Source organism: Hylobates moloch, unplaced genomic scaffold, assembly GCF_009828535.3.
Source record: "Hylobates moloch isolate HMO894 unplaced genomic scaffold, HMol_V3 SCAFFOLD_6, whole genome shotgun sequence".
Taxonomy (NCBI): Eukaryota; Metazoa; Chordata; class Mammalia; order Primates; family Hylobatidae; genus Hylobates; species Hylobates moloch.
Window position 1 is genome coordinate 135,403,178 of NW_026652281.1, and position 20,833 is coordinate 135,424,010.

At 39.3% G+C, this 20,833-nt stretch overlaps 1 long non-coding RNA gene across 1 annotated transcript in view; it reads right to left on the minus strand.

The window, feature by feature from the left end:
- Window positions 1-20,462, minus strand: part of LOC131383815 (uncharacterized) — a 97,685-nt gene extending 77,223 nt beyond the window's left edge. The window contains exon 1 of the long non-coding RNA XR_009214153.1: window positions 20,335-20,462. This is a non-coding gene — a long non-coding RNA (uncharacterized LOC131383815). The remainder of the gene's footprint in view (window positions 1-20,334) is intronic.
- Between the last annotated feature and the right edge of the window lie 371 nt (window positions 20,463-20,833).

Consider the following 20,833-nt stretch of genomic DNA (forward strand, 5'->3'; position numbering starts at 1 on the left):
GATAATTGGGTTAACTGGAATATATTATTAAAATTAGCTTCAGTTGTTTCATTGTACTTTTAAAATATGGCTACTAGAAGATTTAAAATGACATGCGTGACTCACATTGTGTACCTATTGGACAGCACCCATCTAAACTTTGACATGGCTTGCCTTCATCCCACTCCACACCCTCTTGCAGCCTCCATTTTGACCATATGAATTTCTTTTAACCTGTTGAACTAATCAGTTACCCTCCTGTTTCTGGGCCTTTGGTAGGCAATTGTTTCCTCCCATCACCCTCTTTCACTAACTCTTACTCATATTTCAGTATGTCTTCTCAAAGTCACTTTTCAGATGTTGTATTAGTCAGGGTTCTCTAGAGGGACAGAACTAATAGGATAGTTGTATATATAAAGATGAATTTATTAAGGAGCATTGACTCACACAATCACAAGGTGAGGTCCCACAATAGGCCATCTGCAAGCTGAGGAGCAAGGAAGCCAGTCTGAGTCCCCAAACCTCAAAAGTAGGGAAGCCAATAGTGCAGCCTTCATTCTGCAGTCAAAGGTCCAAGAGTCCCAAAGCTGAAGAACTTGGAGTTTGATGTTCGAGGGCATAAAGCATCCATCATGGGAGAAAGATGTAGGCCAGGAGACTAAGCCTGTCTAGTTTTTTTTCACCTTCATCTGCCTGCTTTTATCCTGGCTGCGCTGGCAGCTGATTAGATTATGCCCACCCGGATTGATGGTGGATCTGCCTTTCACAGTCCACTGACTCAAATGTTAATCTCCTTTGGCAACGCCCTCACAGACACACCCAGGAACAACACTTTGCATCCCTCAATCCAATAAAGTTGATGCTCAGTATTAACCATCACAGATATTACTGGTGCCAAGATGTTCCTTGACTCCCTGAGTCTGGCCTAGCAGCCCCTCCTTTGGTTTCAGTGGAATCCCTATAATTTCTCCTCTGTGGAATACTTCCACACTACTTTAGATTTGCCTTTTAAAATGTTATCTGTCTATTCCACTAAATTGTAAGCTCCACTATGGCAAGGGGTATGTCTGTCTTGTGCACCTTTGTGCCCCAGAGTGGAAACTCAATAAACATTAGAAAGTGAATCAAGGCATCTCATTAAATAGGCAAGGAAACTGAGGTCTAGAACAGGGAGACTTTTTATCTAAGGTCACATAGTGAGTTCATAGCAAACCACCTCAGGCCAGTGCCATCCAGCAGGGTCACAAATTTCTTTCTTTAAATAATGTTTGACATTGGGAGAATCTTTAAAGATGCACTGGACAGAGATTTGTGCTGGCTGGTTTAGTTTTACCCAACAAGGTGAAGATAGGGCTAGCTATCTGATGCAGAAGCAACTGGGATGCCATGCCTAGCCTACACTGCGTCATTCTCCAGCTTGACTCTGACTCAAATACTTTACTTCTGGCATTGTCATGTCGGGGTGAAATGTGGACAGAGGAAGGAAGTGACAAGACTGTGGAGATCTAAGCTATATATAGGGGGAGCAGATCTATAGGACAAGCTGACTCAGGGCTTTGATGTGCTACAGGGAAATTGTCCATGTGGATTACAAACCAGAGGTCATTTCCTGAGATACTGGCCCAGTCATTCCTCACATTGACGTGTTTCTGAACAGAACCAAACACAAAGAGCAATTTTTAGCATGAAACCTCTGGGCTCTGGTGTCATCCTTGGCCATACTAGCACCTGGAAGAAAATCCTTTCTGGTCCTAACAGTATGTAACCTAGTACATCTGCAAAATGTTCCATGTCGTAGGTCCTTTTGGAAAAAGTGATATAAGGAGAAATCTGTTTTTGTAAGATTTTCTACTGTAATTGTGTCTAACTTTTTTTCTAATTAAATGATATCAGCTCAATGCAGGATAACTGGCAAACAGAAAAGCACAATTAAGGAATATTTTCCCCATAATTCCACCACCCAAAATAATCTCACTATTTATACTGCCTGTGTCTTTTTAATATTCTTCATGTTTATTCACTTGCATAATTGTATAAAAGTAGAATACTACTAATACCATTTAATAGTACTTTCCCTTACATACGTTATAAATATTATAAACAACTTCCTATGTCAATAAGTACTCTATAGTCTTATGATTTTTATTGCCTACTTAATATTCTAATATATTTAAGCCCTCTCAACAATCATTCGTTATTGAACGTTTAAATTGTTTCTAATTTTTTAGTATTATAAATCACTCTACAGGGAATCCCCTTATACGTATATCTCTGGTTATTTCCGAAGGATAATTTGTAAAAGTGAAATTGCTGACTGAAGATAATGCAAGACAAGGGACAATTTTAAGGATTTTGGTATCTATGTCTAATTAGTCTCCTAAAAGTTTTAACACAGACTGATTTTCAAAGTTCCCAAGTATTCTCTGTGCACAAATCCTCTCACGTTTGGAAGCTGTACCATCTGCTGCCATGATGATGCAAACAAAAGAAAAGGAATTCCAAAAAAAAGTCAAAATAAAATACATTCTAGACCCCAAGTCATATTGATGCCTATCTATGTCTATTTTTCTCTAGATCCTTAAAAGAGGCCTTTCCCAAAATGCCCCATGAGAAAAGAGTTCTATAGTCAGAAAGATTTGGGCAAAATTGCAACCTCTATCTCTATGCTGATCCTGGAAAATCCTGCAGTTAATTTGAGCAGATTCGACTCTGAGAGAAACACGGGCCTAGAGTGAGCTGAAGGTGGTGCATTATGGGGGCTGTACAGGGTTTTCTTTATAGCCTACATACTTGTCCACTGGTGGTAGAACCAGATTAGTTTGTGTTCTTTTGTTCATGATCACATGACAAAGCATACAGCTTTAAGGTCTGATTTCACACCTTAAGGAATTTTCCAGTTAGTCAAGACCATTTTCTGGTGAGCAAAGACCAGAATTAAGGCTTTACTTCAAAAATTCTTTTCTTGTTTCTTCTCCCCCACCACAACAGGTTTGCTTATGTCGGTGTTACTACAAATGAGGTGTTCATCTATGTCTCTTCTTCATGTGTAGGAGTGGGAAGCCATTAATGCTACTTGATTAATTTCTGCCCAAACTATTTTAGACTTAGAGATAAATTAAAAAGACACTTTTTAAAAACCTCTCAGGCCAATGTTCTTGGAACCAAAGAGGTCAATTCACTATAAAAATCAAACAAATTAAATTGTTTGTTGCCCAATGTGTCTGTGTTTCTCAAATATTAGAGTTTTACATTTTACTGTGACCTTTTTTTGTATTATTTATGTAGTATTCTTCCTTAAAATGACTCAGAGTTTTCCTTATTTATCTTATTTAACTTGTTCTCACAACAATAACAAAAATCTACAAAACAAAACTGCATATTGGCAGTTTGATCTTTTTCTAATACATATTAAAATGAACACTTAATAATTCAAATAAAACAATGTTTGCGTAAAATTATCTCAGATCTTGTGTTGACAAACTTTTTCAGGAAAGGGTCAGATAGTAAATATTTTAGGGTTTGTGGGTCATGCCATCTCTGTCTCCACAACAGTGTGAAAGCAGCCATGGGGGGCATGCCTACAAATGGGCATGGCTTTGTTCCAATAAAATGTTTATTTATGAAGATAGGAGGAGGGCTGGATTCAGCTTACGGGCTATAGTTAGCCAACTCCTGCTCTAGATGAAACAACGAGCTTATTGATATTTTCACTTTCTAGGTGACTATATTGGTTCATTTTAGGTACAGTCTAAATGTAGTAACCTGGACAATAATTGAATGACAAAACTTCTTATTTACCATTTACCTCTATTTTCTGAGATAGCCCCAATTTCAAGACATGTGTCTCAGATTTTAGGATCAGATTCATCATCCTGAGCTCATAAAATAAAAATCAGGAACCAGCCTCTGCAACAAAAGAAATGGCTATGTTAAGATAATCTACTAACCTCCTCTCACCTTCCTAATAAACTTGCAGAAATGCTCTGCTCAGTTATTTTGCCCTGCAATATTATTCTTCATAGGAGAGGGGAAAAAACCAAACCACAACCTAAGCAAACTAGACTCCTAAATTATTGACACATTAAAATTTAAAATGTTAATTAACAGAGGCTCTTATCTGAGAGAAGCAAGTTTCCCATTAATTCCCAACCCACTGAATCTAGACTCCTGTACATCCATTGGTTGACTGAGTTATTCCAAGGTTTACCCTAGTGGCCTCAAGATTTATAAGAGTTCCTAAACTCAAACTTCCTAAGCATTACAGGGAGCAAAGCTCACCTTTGCCAGGCTTATGCTTGAGCCATGTCATTGATCTTTGTAGACAGGAGGAATCTATGTGCTTGTGTAAATATGATAAGCCCATTTCCACTTACTATTCACTCTTTTCCATCCTAGACATTCACAAGTAATAGTAAATCTAAATAGCATTTTTCACATTTATAATGCTTTTCCAAGTATATGGTCCCATTAGAGCCTCTCAGTAATTCCAGAAGCTGGGAATAATTTATTCTCACTTTGTAGATGACGAACTTGAGGTTGAACTGCCAGCCATACTTTAGGGAGAGCCCTGGAGCCGTGCTAGACAATTCTCGCCTGTTAGAATAGGTTTGCTAAATGCTCCATAAGGTGCCTCTTTTTTCCCACTGTGCCCTGCCACATTCTACTCATCATCCTAGGTCACACCCTTGGTTCAGCCCTTCATCTACCATGGAGGTAGATGCCACTTTCTCTCAAATAATTTACAGTCTAATTGGGATGAACTCATTCAAGGGAGCCTGGCTGAATCAAGGTCAACCCATCCCTAGAACTGAAACACACTCCAAACTAACTTAAGGACTGATAATGTCAACTCCCATCTCCTGATTGAACTCACATCTCATTCTATGTCTACTGCTTTTTCATACTTTGTAGCTGCTTCTGATCTATAGAGAAACCCAATTAAACTAGTATTGGCAGAATTGCTAAGTCAGCTTTCAGTTACAAAGGGTAATTAGAAAATTAGACTGGGGAATTGTGAAACAGCACACAGTGATGAATCCATTTTTAAAAAAATATACAAAACACCTGAATACATTTACCCATAATCTAAGAATATTATGACTTAAAGGCACTGTAAATATTACCTGGTTCATCTCTCATATTCAATGTAGAAAACATGGGGAAAATTTTATTAAGATAATGATTAACAATGATAAATAGTGAGAATAGTTATCATGTCTTTAACACTTAACCACGTGCTGGGTACTGTGGTGAATGTTATAAATATATACGACATGTATTTGTTACTCCAGCTTGCCAATAAAGCAAGTGAGACTTGGAGAGAACAATGGACTTGCCTGACATTACACATGAGTAGGTAGTAGAGACAGCATGTGGGATCAGGCCATCTGACTCTAGACCTACCATTACAGCATAGTTCTCTCAAAAGTAAAGCCCAAAGATCTGAAAGGAATGGCACCATCCTGTGATGAGAAAGGTACCTCACCCCTGCCATCTTTCTCTCCCAACCCATCCATGACCCCATGAAGGAAAATGTCAGACAAAACCAAATTGAAGGATGTCCTACAAAGAACCTGTCTAGGTTTTCCCAAAACTGTCAAGGTCGTCAAATACAAGAATCTGTTTGTCGGAAAAACCGTCACAGACCAGAGGAGGCTAAGAAGTCATGACAACTAAGTGTAACATAAAGTCTTAGATAAGATCCTGGCACAGAAAAATGTCATTAGAGGAAAACTAGTGAAATCTGAATGAAGTATGGAGTTTAGTTAATAGTAATGTATCAGTGTTGATTCCTTATTTTGATAAATGTACCCCAGTAATGTAAGATGTTAACCACAGGGAAGTCTGGGAAAGGAGTATCCAGGAACTCTTTGTAATCTCTTTGTGACATTTCTGGAAATCTAAAACTATTCTAAAATGTAAAAGTTTATTTTATTATTTTTTTTAAAGCAAACCTGGACTAGGCTTCAGGTGTTTGATCTCTGTAGGGATCATTGGCATGCGTTCATATAATGGAAACTGGTGTTAAGGATACAGTCTGTGAGAAACTAAGTCAAGTTCAGCAAGATGCTGTGGGAAAGTGGCTTTGCGAAGAGTATTTGCATCTCTGCATAGTGTGTAGGGAATAGGAGCCTCACCTTGGCTGGGCCTATGGTTGCAGAAGCTTCTACATATGTTGCAAAGAGTAAATTACAGATTCACTTCCATTAATAGGCGTTTACTGAATATCTACTCAGTGCCAGACCCTATGCCAAATACTGCCTGAAGAATGCAGAGATGAGCGAGATGCCATCTTCTTTCAAAAAAATATACAGCCTGGTTGGGATGGAGAGAAGGGGAGTGGAGAAAATAAAGCTACCATGGTGAGATCCTAATACACATTGCTGCTTGATTCTCCTTTGTTTTCAAAATTAGAATGGGTATTGCTTTCTGCTTTTTGGAAAATCAGATTAACTCCTGATTAAATGTAAGGTTTTTTTTTTTTAATAACATGTCTTACTCTTGAAAAAGGATGACAGTGAGACCTCAAGACAAACTTTTACTCAAACATTTCTTCTTCAGAATTACCCTGGCCCAGAGCTCTGACTCCCTAAAATGGTAGATCTGAACATGTTACACATTAGTGTAACCTGAGGACCTCAGGACCCGCCTCCATGAACACAATTTTAACTAGTATTAGTGAGGCCCAGGTACTTACATTCTTTAAAGCTTCCTAGGTGATTCAAACGTGCGGTTAGGATTAAAATGCCACCGAGCAGGCACTTTGTCCACAAAGAGAGGGTTACTGAGTACACTAGGAGGGAAAAGGAGCTGTGAGATTGGGGCTGGATGAAGAGTTGCATCTGGAAGAGGGGTTTTTGCTGCCCCAGGTGGGCAGATTCCTCTCATCCATGAAAGAATTAGTAAAGAAGACACAGGGGGCTGGAGTGGAAATGCTTGAAGGCTGCCAATCTCACCTTTTCTAATCACCAAGCTTTTCAGAACAACATTTAGGAACCACTTTGGCTGTAATGATCAGCAAATCCATTGCTCAGCAAATTCCTGGTTTCCCCTGCATTTTCTCCTTTGAACATTTCAGGGGATTGTTTAGAATCAGCCCCACACCTGAGTGGACACTTGTCAGTTATACACCCGAAAGGTATGTGAACAACCATCCTCGTCAGCTAAAAACGAGGCTGACTTCTTGCATTTAAAATGAATATTGACTGGAAAAGAATGGGGTAGGGGGAGAAAAAAATCAAAAGTAAAAAAAAAAAAAAAAATGGCTGACTCAGGCCAACCACAATGCCTATGGTATAAAATAACATCACTAAGAGAGTTTTGCGAGGATTGGAATTATGCAAGAGCCTCTTTCAGCAAAACCTAAGATGCTTGGAAAAATTGTTCTAGAAACTTCTGCGTTATAAGATTAAGAAGTATTGGAAGGTCACTTGAGAAGCTACACATACTTTAGAGTACTTAAAATAGAGACTGTCAGTACTACAAATAAATTAATGTTACATTTTTAAAGACTTTAGTGATCTGATAACCCCTAGTCTTTTGGGCATGACAGATGTGAGTTCATACCCCAGCCCTTCCACTGGGTAATTTACTTAATTTTTTTGAGCTTCAGTTTATTGTACCTGCAAAATGGGATTAACTATGCCTCCTGGAGTGGTTAAGAGGATTTAACGAGATAATTTGGTGCACAGAGATCAGTGACTTGGTCCAAAATAATGTAAATTGAAAGTGACTAGGATGTGTTTCAAACTGGCCCTTAGCTGTGTACCTTTCTGTTTTACCTCTAACCCTCTTCTTGACAGGGATGTGAAGGGAAGAACTCAGTTACCATTATGTGTGTTGTGCTTGTGGCTTAGGAAACTGCAAGGACGTATGATTTTAGAAAGGACATTGGAAGGTGTCCCTGCTGCCACCCTGTTCCCTGAGGGAGATTTTCTGGGGGAATCTGAATATTCTTTAGTGAGAGAAAAGCATGGTGAACCCCTATTCTTACACAACTTGAGCATGAGTGAAAAGAGAAATCTTACATCTGATTGGCACTTGCTAATTATTAACATGCTTTCCTCCACATTGTCTCCTGATGGAAACTTGGCAATCATGCCTCACCTTCATCTCCCTGAATCCAACCAGTCCAAAGTCCGTTCAGTTCAGCCTTAGTGACCTTCCTTTCCCCTGAATCCAACCAGTCCAAAGTCCGTTCAGTTCAGCCTTAGTGACCTTCCTTTCCAAATCCGTCTTCCTGAAGCACATCTCTGACTGTGTGACTTACTCTGATTGCAGGGCTCCTAAAGGCCATCTCTCCCTATGGGGACTTCAGCTTATGTTCTCATCCTTATCTCCTACTCCTGCCCTTCTCTCATGCATTCCTGCAGCCAAACATAAGTACCCAGTTGTCCTTGAACACTGTTGCAGCCCTCTTTTGTGTGTGTATAAACTCTTCCTACTGGTTCTATTGTCACGCCCCTTCCAACTATCTGGAAGCAGTACATCCCCGGTGGTTAGGAACACAAGCTCTGGATTGAAATCTAGGCACAACCTTACAAGATGTGTGTTCTTCAGCAAGTTATTGAACCTCTCTCAGCCTTGTAAATAAAATATGCTAATGATACCTAAGTCATGGGGCAGTGGGAAGGGTTGAGTGACATTGTACAAGTCACCTGCTCAGCATAGGGTCTGGCTTGCAGGAGACATTCTAAAAGTGTTAGCTGCTATTGCTGTTGCTATTGCTGATTTCTTCTTATTTTTACTGCTGCCTGTTGAATCAAACTCTTCATTAAATATCACCTTCTTCAAGGAGGCCTCCAGATAACCCTCTTCCCCAGAGAAGTAATCTCTCCTTCTTTAATGCCCCCATGGCCCTTCGTAGATCGCTCATGAACTCACTACTTAATGTACTTATTTGTGTCTTTGTCTTCTTCTTCCATTTAGAATATAAATTAATTGATCATGGGATCTTATTTTGGTAATCTTTGTACCCACAAGAGCACTTATCACAGAGGAAGTAATAACCGATTTCACATTTGATGATTGAAGCGCAAAGAAAGGGAAGTAATTTGCCCAAGGTCATGTAGCTAGTGCAGGGAAAAACCAGGCGAAAGACCCCCTCAAGGTCTTACCATATTCAAAGATCTTGATCTTAAGTAATGAATGGGGACCATTAGATTTTATGCCCAAGTAGCAGAAGGCAAAACTGACAAGCTGAATGGTGATACTGGGTTGACTGGCTCTATGGGTTATTCATAGAAAGGGGAGGTCTATAGATGAAAGCAATTTTAAACCTCAACTTGTGTCAAACTCAAGTAAAAATCAGTTAGATTTCAACAAAACACTGAACAAAGTGCCAAAAATCGTTTAATTTTTTAAAAGCACATGCAACTTCTTTTAATTTGCTTGACTGGTCAAGCCAGTAACAACAGCAAAAGCAGTTTATTCAATGAAAAACACCCACACCCTTACTGTGGTTTGTTGAGCCAAGTTGGCCAGCTACACAGATCGTTAAAATTGTCAACCAGGTGTGGATAGCGTCTCAGAAGGAAATGCGAAAGGAAGCCACTAGCAAAATGCTTTAATGTTTAAGAATATTTAGAGTGTACAGTGAGGTATCTGGCCAGGAAAATGATTGCTAAGCAAGCCCAACGGAGTGGGAAGAACATTTGCTTTGGAGCCTGAAGACCTTCTAAGAGAGTCATGATGGAGCCCCTCCTTTTCTCTGTAATTCTAGGCTGTCTCCATCTAGTAAAGTGGCCAGGGTGCCTTTTTACTGACTCATTGGTGAAGGGAGGTTTCAAGGCTCCTAAAATGAATGACTGAGGGTTATTTATATAATTTGGAAAGACACAGATCTAGGACTTCAACCCTCCATTAAAATGGTAAAGGGAATGGTTTTTCTAGGCCCAGGGAACAGAAGACCCTGGAACATGCACAGATTCAGATATTCTAGGTGCAACACTGAACCTTGGGAAGCAACTTTTTCAGTGAATTAAAACACACATACACAAACACACACACCTGAATTATAATTTGGGCATTCAGGGCACTTTTGCCATGAAACAAATTGAACGTAGCATTGAAGAAAGACCTGTTGAATCTTCAATAGGAACTTGCACTGGCAAGGAATGCAGCACCCAGAGCCCGGTGGGATGTAGTTCATTCTGGGACAATGAACTTTATATAGTAGTAGGGCATTTTCTAGCCTCAGGAAGGCACATTAAACTTTTGGATCCACTAGGTAAAAAAGACCAAGGATGACTTGATCTTAGAAGCCCAGATCAGGGGAAAATGATGGTCAGGAAATAAAGAGGCTGGGTTCCTCCTAGTCCAGCCATGTAGTTCCATGCATATTGCACTAAGGCAAGGGGGAATTTTACTAGGGGGAATGTTATTCATACCTAAGTTTATAAAGCTAGACATCCAGTTACTGGTGATTTTTCAAAATCTCAATTAAATCCAAAAAGACAGATGATAGATAGATGGCTAGATGGTAGCCAGATAGGTAGGTAGGTAGGTAGGTAGGTAGGTAGGTAGGTAGGTAGATAGATAGATAGATAGATAGATAGATAGATAGATAGATAGATAGATAGATGATATAAGCTAAGGGTAGAATACAGACCTGTTTCGAAATGAGGACAAGCCTGAAAGAAGAAAGCCATTAGAAAAGCTACATAATTGATGTCATTTCTAAGCCTGTCTTTAATGAAAGAAATGAAGAAAATGAATTCAGTCAATTAGAAAGTAACGAAGACCTTGCAGAAATAACTATTGACAAAAGGCTGGTAAGGGAATTCTTCAGTAATTTGAGCATAACACATACTATACGAATCAGCAGGTTAGGACAATATGCCTCCTAGGAGATTAAACGTGTTGATAAATGCCTATGTGATTTTGGGTAGTTACTTCCTTATTTAGCAAGCAGAACTGTGATCTTAGATGAACCCAGAAGCCAAACAAATGGAATTCTAAACTGCAAAACTAGGGAGAAGTCACATAATGGCGATTATTCAGTCCAGGCATGGCTGGTTCCTATCAAGGGGACTGGGCACACAGGAGGGATGTCCTAAACCAAAAATACACAAAAAAGATTGCACAGGGCAGGCCACAGTCTATTAAGGTAAGTTTGTGGTATATTCACCCGTTTTTATAATCAGAATATTAGAAAATGGCATAAATCATTCCAGATAAATAGTTTCTTCTTTAGATTATCAGAGGGGAAGGCAGTGTGCCACCTTCTTATCAGAGTGAAGGACAAGGACACCATTTCTTTTTTCTTGCATATCCAGCAGGAAAAAAGATACAGAGCTGAACTTCTGTGGGACTGGATTTCATAAATGCTCACTTTCAAAGCTAAGTGTGTGTGCATGCATGTGTGTGCATGAACACACATGTACATTTGGTATGGACTTTGAAAGAGCCTGGATGGTCACCTCCTGACAGATGCAGAATATGAGTAATGAATGCAGGCTTGGTGAGATATTACAGGTGTTGGTCCAGGACTTCGTTTAATTTTGAGCCTATGAGAACTCAGAAAAGATATTAACCAGACCATTAAGAAATGATACCGTGGAATGTTAGAACTGAAGAAGTCTTAGGAATCACCCATTTCTGTCTTCCTAACCACTTGCTAGGCCCAGAGACATTAAATGCCTCTTTAAAGCCAAATAGTGTGTCAGTATCACAACCTGAACTAAAACTCTACTGGGATACGGGGTGGGGCATGGTGTCTAATGCCTGTAATCCCAGCACTTTGGGAGGCCAAGGCGGGTAGATCACTTGAGGCCAGGAATTTGAGACCAGCCTGGCCAACACAATGAAACCCCATCTCTAAAAAAAAAAAAAAAAAAAAATTAGCCAGGCTTGATGGTGTGCACCTATAATCCCAGCTACTCAAGAGGCTGAGCCAGGAGAATTGCTTGTGCCTAGGAGGTAGAGGTTACACTGAGCTGAGACTGCACTACTGCACTCCAGCCTGGATGGCAGACCAAGACCCTGTCTCAGAACAAAAAACAAAACCAAAAACCTCTATTGGGGTAGAATGGTCTTCCTGTTATACCATGCCACTCCTTGATGATGCGGGTCCACAGCACCTGGTGCTAACTACCAGACTAAATAAATAACTCCGGAGTTAAAATAATAATAAGAGATTCCATAGGAGGATAAAAAGTGAAAAATTAGCTATCTATATAAAAATAATTCAAATTGGATAGTCTTTATGATGAACAAATGCCCCCACAAGTAAGCATGCAGGGTGAATCTAGAGATAGTTTTGTTCTTTTTTGAATCATTTGACAAAGAGAAAGGAGTCACTGGAACTGGGTGTAAAGGGTATCACTAATGAGGAAGAGCAGGTTTGTCAGACCATATTGGTATCCCACACTTGTATTTTGGAAACATTCTGGGTTAAGGAAAAAAAATCCTAGACATTGGAGTGATTCCAGAGAAAACTGGTACATAATTAAGGGAATGGAGTAGAAAAACTGATTTATAGAGGGAATTAAAGCAACACATTTTTTATGGCTTTGTCACAAATAAGGGCATGCCTTTGACATATATCAAGGACTTTAATTGGAATAATGAGTTAATCCAGGGAGACATGATTTAGGCATGATATCAGAGGACAGAGTAACACAATGAGATTGGGGAATTACCTGAGGAAATGATGAAATTGTCATCTTCCCCACGAAAGTGAGAAAAACAGAACAATTAGGAAGATAGTGCTTAACAGTAATTTTATATAAAAAGTTTTAATTTCTCACTTTTGACAAAACTATGAGCCAGTGGAATTATGCTTTCCATGTTTCCTTAATTTTTAGAGAAACTTTAACTTAAGATGCATCATCAATTTAATAGCAGCTATTATGTGGAGGGGGAAAACACTGTGTTAAATGTACAGGTTGATTGCAGTCTTATGTCTCAATTTGCAAAATGTTAAAATGTGAAAAATATATTCATTTTAGAATTGAAGAACTATAGTAATTATTTAAGTAATATATGTCTTCAACCCTGGGATAGGATATATTTTCTGCAAGTTCAATTTCTGGTAATTTTAGGGCTGTTTATAGAGCCTGATATGATTGTGGATATTCCAGTCAATTTGCTTGCCATGTCCTCATCCCTTTCTCAGAGAATCTGTTTTCATCCTGATCCCTGGTGATTGGGAAGTTGACCAATTCTTCTGGCCATTACTGATTGGGCCAGGAATAAATCCTTGATCCAAACCAGGACAACTTGTTCTAAAAAACAAACAAACAAAAACCAAAGGGGAAAGGCAAAGTCAATTACATGGGAGGTAAAGTTGTAAAGTTGGGACCAGTGTTGGGCCATGACAATGTTACAAATAGCCTAAATTAGAAAGGAGCAGCAAAGCCATCAGTTGATCAGAAAGAACTGGCATGGATTAAAAAACCATATGTCCAATGAGCCTAGAAAAATAGATGACTAATAGAAATGTACTCTGTTCACATATAGCCCCTTCTTCTAAAAGGCCTACATGTGACTCTGTGTGAAGCAGAAAAGGAGGGGAGACTCCCTGCCCCATCTTCCAATAGAGTTTTCTAAGTGGCCTAACTGAATTGGTCTCCAGTTGATATGGATTGGCTGTGTCCCTACCCAAATCTCACTTGAATTGTAGCTTCCATAATCCCCACGTGTCATGGGAGAGACCCGGTGGTAGGTAATTGAATCATGTGGGTGGCGGTTTCCCATGCGTTTCTCATGACAGTGAATAAGTCTCATGAGATCTGATGGTTTTAGAAAGGGCAGTTCCCCTGCACATGCTCTCCTGCCGGCTACCATGTAATATGTGTCTTTCCTCCTCCTTCGCCTTCCACCATGATTATAAGGCCTCCCCAGCCATGTGGAACTATGAGTCCATTAAACCCCTTTTTCTTTATAAATTATCCAGTCTCAGGTATTTCTTCATAGCAGTATGAAGATAGACTAACACAGTAAATTGGTACCTGTAGAGTGGGGTACTACTATTAAGATACCTCAAAATGTGGAAGCAACTTTGGAACTGGGTAACAGGCAGAGGTTGGAACAATTTGCAGTGCCCAGAAGAAGATAGAAAAATGTGGGAAAATTTGGAACTTCCTAGAGACTTCTTGAATGGCTTTGACAAAAATGCTAATAGTGATATGGACAATAAAGTCCAGGCTGAGGTGGTCTCAGATGGAGAGGAGGAACTTATTGGAACTGGAGCAAAGGTGGTTCTTGCTATGCTTTAGCCAAGAGACTGGCAGCATTTCTCCCCTGCCCTAGAGATCTATGGAACTTTGAACTTGAGAGAGATGATTTAGGGTATCTGGCCGACGAAATTTCTAAGCAGCGAAGTGTTCCAGATGTAACTTGGGTGCTCTTGAAAGCATTCAGTTTTATTCATTAACAAATATATGGTTTGGAATTGGAACTTATGTTTAAAAAGGAAGCAAAACATAAAAGTTTGGGAAATTTGCAGCCAGACAGTGTGATAGAAAAAAAAAACCCACAACATTTTCCAAGTAGAAATTCAAGCCAGCTGCGGAAATTCACATAAGTTAAAAGGAACTAAATGTTAATCGCCAAGACAATGACAATGGGGAAAATGTCTCCAGGGCATGTCAGAGGCCTTCATGGCAGCCCCTCCCATTACAGGCCCAGAGGACTAGGAGGAAAAAATGGTTTTGTGAGCCTAGCCCAGGGCTTGTTGCTCTGTGTAGCCTCAGGATATGGTAACCTGTGTCCCAGCTGCTTCAGCTCCAGCCATGGCTAACAGGGGGCAATGTAAAGCTCAGGCCATTGCTTCAGAAGGTGCAAGCCCCAAGCCTTGGCAGCTTACACGTAGTGTTGGGCCTGTGGGTGCACAGAAGTCAATAATTGAGGTTTGAGAACCTCTGCCTAGATTTCAGAGGATGTATGGAAATGCTTAGATGTCCAGACAGAGGTGTGCGGCAGGGGCGGAGCTCTCATGGAGAACCTCTGCTAGGGCAGTATGGAAGGGAAATGTGAGGTTGGAGCCCCCACAAAGAGTCCCCACTGGGGCACTGCCTAGTGGAGCTGTGAGAAGAGGGCCACCATCCTCCAGACCTCAGAATGGTAGATCCGCCAACAACTTACACCTGGAAAATCCAAAGATACTCAATGCCAGCCCATGAAAAAAGCTAAGAGGAAGGCCATACCCTGCAAAGCCACAGGGCCAGAGATGCCCAAGACCATGGGAACTCACTTCTTGCATCAGAGTGACCTGGATGTGAGACATGGAGTCAAAGGAGATCATTTCAGAGCTTTAAGATTTGACTGCCCTGCTGGATTTTGGACTTGCATGGGGCCTGTAGCACCTTTGTTTTGGCAAGTTTCTCTCATTTGGAATGGATGTATTTACCCAATGCCTGTATCCTTGTTGTATCTAGGAAATAACTTGCTTTTGAGTTTACAGGCTCATAGGCACAATGGACTTGCCTTTCTCAGAGAAGACTTTGGACTGTGGACTTTTGAGTTAATGCTGAAATGAGTTAAGACTTTACGGGATTGTTAGGAAGTTGTGATTGGTTTTAACATGTGAGGACATGAAATTTGGGAGGGGCAAAGGGTGGAATGATATGGTTTGGCTGTGTCCCCACTCAAATCTCATCTTGAATTGTAGCTCCCATTATCCCCACATGTTGTGGGAGGGACCTGGTGGGAGGTAATTGAATCATGAGGGTGGGTTTCCCCATGCTGTTCTTGTGATAGTGAATAAGTCTCATGAGATCTGATTGTTTTATAAAGGGCAGTTCCCTTGCACATGCTTTCTTGCCTGCTGCCATGTAAGACATGCCTTTGTTCCTCCTTTGCCTTCCACCATGATTGTAAGGCACCCCCAGCCATGTGGAACTGTGATTCCATTAAACCTCTTTTTCTTTATAAATTACCCAGTCTCAAGTATTTCTTCATAGCAGTATGAAAGGGGACTAATACACCAGTCTTGGACTGTCTTAGACTTTCCTTTCAGTAAAGATATGCTTCTACCTGAGCCAGTTTGAATGAAGATCTTCCTAGCAATGGAAAGAATGCTGATTGACATATGTGCCACCTGGTCCCTTTCTACTTCTGCCCATTTTGTTAATGTCTCGTGGTTATAGCATATTAAACAAAAGCTTTTCAGAGCAGATATGCACTGCTGACATAGACTGAATTGTGACATGAATTTGGTGATCCTCCAGAATCAATAGACTGATACCTAAATAACTGGCTGTAAACCCATTGTTTCTGCTATTGGTGTGAAGGTGGTGCATCTTGACCCTTGTCCAGAAGACAGGTCCTAACTCAGCATGTGTTTTTCTGAATCTTCTTGCCATTCACAGATCCCATGGCAGCCCATCCTTTGAATTGTTCAATCATGAGGCTCCTTTAGACCACAGCCACCCTCCAAGCATTTTTTTTATTACAGGATGCCAGGACCAACATTTATATTCTTGGAATTTATAAGTCTTTTCTACCCAACAGCCCACATGGTAGTCATTTGGATAACAGGGCATTCTGATTTCAAAAAACCTTATTTTCTGTTCTGAATTGCAGTGCCTTCTTCAGTAGTAGTTCCCTAAGCAAATGTATGGGCTGTTTGCTTTACTTTCAACTCTCATGCATTTTTAATGATTTACAAGGAAAAGATTTTTCTCTCTCCTTTTTTTTTTTATAATACATTTAATGATTTCATACACATCAAGTGGAATCGTTGGTTTGTGGTGACGGTTTTATAATTCCAAGTTCAAGGGTTTTTTTTTCTATTTAATTATGCACAATAACTCTCATGGAATATAATGCAATAACAAAAACATGCACCAATGTTGGCATAAGAGCCTGTTGTTTATTAGTATTGGTTCTGTGCTTTATGCTTGAAATAAAATATTTGGAACTAATGTTGGCCATGTTTCCTCCAAACTAGATAAAAAGAAGAAAAAAGACTTTATCCCTGAAAATACCATGCTCCAATCTATGGCGATAAAAGCCAGCAGCTCTTGAGATAGCAAATTAAATTTTATTGGTAGAAAGCACTGTGCTGTGTTTTGTTGCTTGCTCAGAGTTATTTTTTAATACTAATAATTTAATAAAGTGGAAAAGCGATACATTGACCTGTGTTCTCTAAGGCACCAGAGTATTTCCCAGGGTTAAAAGGCATAGCTTGCTGAAAGGTTGTTTGTTTTACATTCTAACCTATTACTTATTTCTCTTGCTTTCTTGCCAGATCTAGCCTTAGCCTTTAGAAATTTTGAATTTTGGAAAACACAAAGTAGTTGAATTATCAGAATCTGCAAGTCAGACTTTTAAAACTCTGATTGATAAGGACTGGTTTTCATAAGATCCAACACATTCAAGTTTTGCTTTAGTGAGTAGTACAGTACATAGGCATAAAACCAAAGACAAAAGCCAAGCAGTGACTCTAAATGAAGCATTGGGCAGTGACTCTAAATGAAGCATTGGTCTAAAGGAGCTAGGTAGGCAGCTTAGAACCAGGTACAAGGGGGTAAGATAGAATCTGGAAGCCCCAGAAGACGGCATGATCGGAGACAGACAGAATACGTGGTGAGATTGTCTGAGATCTTACAGAGACTCAGGAGACCCCTTAGAGAGTGCCTGTGTCCCCTCTAGAAAAGAAGTACAATGTGGTGGTTAAAGGTACCAACTCTAGGGTAATCAAAACATGCAGTCAAGTTCTAACTCTACTGCTCAACAATGATATCACCCTGGGCAAGTCATTTTACTCTCTAGTATTCGGTTGTTTCATGTGTGAAATGGAGTAAGTAAAACAAACCACTACATAGAGTGTTGTGAAATGTAAGCGAGAAAATGCTATTGTTAGTTATGATTAGTGCTGAGTCAGACAGGAACAGCTACTGAGTCAGATTCTTTTAATGTAAAAATGCTGCTCTTAATTCTACACATATGCATAGTATCAATAGAAATAAAGAGATTTTTTGGCTTTTTTGTGCATAAGTGGCAAGTATCATAGATCTCTATCTTTTTACTTTTAAAATATTTTATTTCTAAACTTTTTCCTTTTCTATAAACAATTTTGTTGAGTTATAATAATCATACAGTGAGATGAACTGTAGCAAAGTAACCATGCCCCATAGAGCTAAAGAACACTTCCATCATCCCAGAAAGCAGCCTTGTGCTTCATCCCAGTTAAACCCTGCCACCGATCCACTACTCCAGAAGCACATACTTTTCTGAGTTATCCTTGTAGATTAGCTTTGCTTGTCCCAGGACTTCATAATTATGGTTTAAAAGTTTAAAGTAAAAGTAATTGCAAAAACCGCATTTTTTTTTTTTTTTGGTATCTGAATTCTTTTGCTAAAAAAAAATAGTTTGGAGAGTCATTCACTTTGCTATGCGTAACAGTGATTCATTCCTTTGAATTGCTGAGTAGTACTCCATTTTATAATTATATCATATTTTTTTCCATTCTCTTGTCTGGAAATTTGGGTTGTCTCAAGTCGGGGCTATTTTGAGCAAAGCTGCTATAAACATTCTTATCCACATCGTTTAAAAGCATATGTTTTCATTTCTCTTGGCTCTATACATATGAATAAATTGCTGGTTCATAAGTAGATGTAAATTTAACTATGAAACACTAGTAGACTGATTTCTAAACTGGCTATACCATTTTACACTGCTATCAGCAATGTATGAGAATACTAGTTGTTTTATATTCTTGAAAGTATTTGATGCTGTCAGTCTTTTAAATTTTAACCATTCCAGTGGGAACACATGGTTTTGCATTATGGTTATAACATTATCGTAACAAGTTAACCTTATCATTATGAAATATCCCTTTTTTTTTTCCTCTGGCAATGCTCTTTGTTCTGAAGTCTACTTTATCTGATGTGAATATACTCACTCCAGTTTTCTTATATAATAGTATTTTTATGATATACCTTTTTCATCCTTTTACTTGTAACCTATGTCATTATATTTAAAATGTTTTTTTCTTGTAGACACCATATGTATGAATTTTGCTACTTTTATTTAGGCTAGCAATCTCTGCCTTTTTTTTTTTTTTTTTTTTTGAGACTGAGTCTTGCTCTGTCACCCAGGCTGGAGTGCAGTGGCGCGATCTTGGCTCACTGCAAATTCTGCCTCTCAGGTTCACGCCATTCTCCTGCCTCAGCCTCCTGAGTAGCTGGGACTACAGGCGCCCGCCACCGAGCCCAGCTAATTTTTTGTATTTTTAGTAGATACGGGTTTTCACCATGTTAGCCAGGATGGTCTCGATCTCCTGACCTTGTGATCCGCCTGCCTCAGCCTCCCAGAGTGCTGGGATGACAGGCGTGAGCCACCGCGCCCGACTGTCTCTGCCTTTTAATTGGAGTACTTAGCAGTTTATATTTAATATAATTACTAATACGCTTGGGTTTTAAATATGTCCTATATTTTATTTAAGAAAGTCCTATATCTTCTTTTGCCTTTTTCTCTTTTTTCCCACTTTATTTTGTAGTAAACCAGTTTTTTGGGGTTTTTTTGTTTGTTTTTAGACATTCTATGTAATCTTCTCTATTCACTTTTTAGCTATATACTTCTACCTCTTTTTTTTTTTTACTTTAATTAGCTTTTAATTTATTTCTCAGTCCTTATTTGCACAAGCAATAGCTTTTGACCTTGATAAATTTCTCCTTCTTGAGACAATTTCTTCTCTTGAATCCCAGGGCATCATATGTGCCAGGTTTTCTTTTTCTCTTTCAGACCACTCCTTCTCAATCTCTTTTGCAGAGTCTTTCTGATTCTCTGACTTCTAAATTTTGGGGCCACTCTTAGTTCAGTCCTTTCTTTCTTTATAGACACCTTTGTTTTTCTTTATATACACTCCCTAGGTTGAATAAAGGTTTTAAATACACCCAAATTTGTATCCCCAATTTGATTACCTCTCCCTGCAACTCAAGACCTGTTTATTCAATCGCATAATTAACATTTCCACTTGGAAGTCTAATAGGCATGTCAAACTCAATGTGCCAGAACTGAGCTCCTGACATTCACCACCCCTCCCTTCATCTCTACCTCCATGCAGTCCAGATCCTCATACAGTCTTTCCTATTTTAGCTACCAATTTTCCCAATTGCTCAGGCTCAGGCAGAAACCTTGGTATTTTCCTTGAATCCTCTCTTCCTCTCACACCTCACTTCTAACCAAGAAGCAATTTCTGTTAATTCTATCTTCAAAATATTCATTCAGCCACCTCTTATCACTTCCACTGCCAGCCCAGGCAAAGCCATCATCAGCTCTCACCTGGATATTGCAGGAACCTTCTAACTCACCTCCTGCTTCAGCTTCTGTCCCTTGCAGTCTGCTTTTAGCACAGAAGTCACAGTGATCCTATTAAAACACACTTTAGGCCATGCCAGTCCTCACCTTTAACCCCCAAATTCTCTTCCATCTTACTGAAAATAACAGAATGAAGAGCCCTTTCTGTTATCTTCAGGGTCCTGCATGATCTGGACATATGACTACTTCCCACACACATTTTCACATGGCCTAATATCACATATCACCTTTTCAGAGGGGACTTTCCTGACCGCACTCTATGTAAATATCATACTTCTCTCATAATTCATTTTTATCCTACTTTATTTTTTCTCTATAGAACTTTCTATTACCTGAAATTATATATTTACTTGTTTATTACTTGTCTATCTCCCTAAAATAACAGCTCTCTATTGGCACTACAACATGCCTAGTAAACAAATACTTTGAAAATATTTGCTCAACGCATATCTTTTGTCATCTTTGGTATTTTTTTTCCAACCTGGTAATTTGTTTTTTTGTGTATGTCTGTGTGGTGTTTTTTGCTAAATTCTTTTAAATTTTTTTAAATTTTTAATTGTTATGAATACATAATAGTTGTACATAT